The sequence below is a fragment of the Nannospalax galili genome, unplaced genomic scaffold (assembly GCF_000622305.1).
Source record: "Nannospalax galili isolate Female #2095 unplaced genomic scaffold, S.galili_v1.0 scaffold934, whole genome shotgun sequence".
Lineage (NCBI taxonomy): Eukaryota > Metazoa > Chordata > Mammalia > Rodentia > Spalacidae > Nannospalax > Nannospalax galili.
In genome coordinates this window covers 25044-26565 of record NW_008334762.1, presented here as the reverse complement: position 1 = coordinate 26565, position 1522 = coordinate 25044, and positions in this window count along the sequence as shown.

The following is a 1522-nucleotide window of genomic DNA, read 5'->3' as shown; positions in this document are numbered from 1 at the left end:
ATCTAATGGAGGCATAGCAATTCTAGTATCAGACAAAATAGAAACTAAAACTAATCAGAAGAGATAAAGAGGACCACTTCATTCTGATCAAAGGAACCATAAACCAAGAAGATTTTACAATCATGAACATATATTCACCAAACTCGGGTGCACCCAACTTCATCAAAACAATACTACAGGACATTAAGACCCAAATTAATCCAAACTCAGTAATAGTAGGGGACGTCAATAACCCATTGTCTGCATTAGATAGGTCAACAGGGGAGAGAGTTAACAGAGAGGCATCTGAATTAAACAAATGGACCTAACAGATATCTACCAAGTATCCCACCCAAGCACCAAAGAACATCCTTTTTACTCAGCACCCCATGGAACCTTCTCCAAAATCAACCATATAATGGGGCACAAAAGAAACTTCAACAAATTTGAAAAGATTGAAGCAATTCCATGCATTCTACCAGACCACGATGCAATAAAGCTTACAATCAACACCAGAAGAAGCCCTAGTCACCACATGAACACATGGAGATTAAGTAACACACGCCGGAATGATGAATGGGTCAAAAGAGAAATTAAGAAAGAAATAAAAGTATTCCTGGAACTAAATGAAAAAGACAATACAACACAACAAAACCTCTGGGACATGCTGAAAGCTGTCCTTAGAGGGAAGTTTATAGCTCTAAGTGCCTATATAAAAAAATGCAGAAAGAGCACAAATAAATGACTCAAGAATCCAGAATGGCAAGAACAAACCAAACCCAAATCCAGCAGATGAGAAGAAATAACAAAAACCAGAGACAAAAATCAATTAAATAGAAACAAAGAAAACAATGAAATTGAAACAAAGAAAACAATACAAAGAATCAACAATTCCAAGAGCTGGGTTTTTGAAAAGATAAACAAGATTGACAGACCACTACTTCTTTCTAAAAGAAAGAGCACCTCCAAATCAAGACAATCAGAGATGAAAGGGGAAACAGCACAACAGACACCAGAAAGATACAGAACATTATAAGGGAGTACTTTAAAAACCATATGCTACTAAATATGAAAATCTAAAAGAAATGGATGGATATCTAAAGGCCTGGGAACTACCAAAACTAAACCAAGAAGAGATTAACATCTTAAACAGGCCCATAAAACAAAAAAAAATTGAAACAGTAATATAAAACCTCCTGACTAAAAAAAAGCCCAGGACTGGATGGATTTACAGCAGAATTCTATTAGACATTTGAAGAAGATTTACATCCAATACTACTTAATTTATTCAAAAATACAGAAATAGAGGGAGAACTTCCAAATTCCTTTTATGAAGCCAGCATCACCCTAATACCAAAGCCAGGTAAAGATACAACCAAAAAAGAAAACTATAGACCCATATCCTTAATGAACATAGATGCAAAATTTCTCCACAAGATATTTGCAAACCGCATACAGACACACATCAAAAAAGTCATGCACCATTATCAAGTCGGCTTTATCCCAGAGATGCAGGGATGGTTCAATATATGTAAGTCAATAA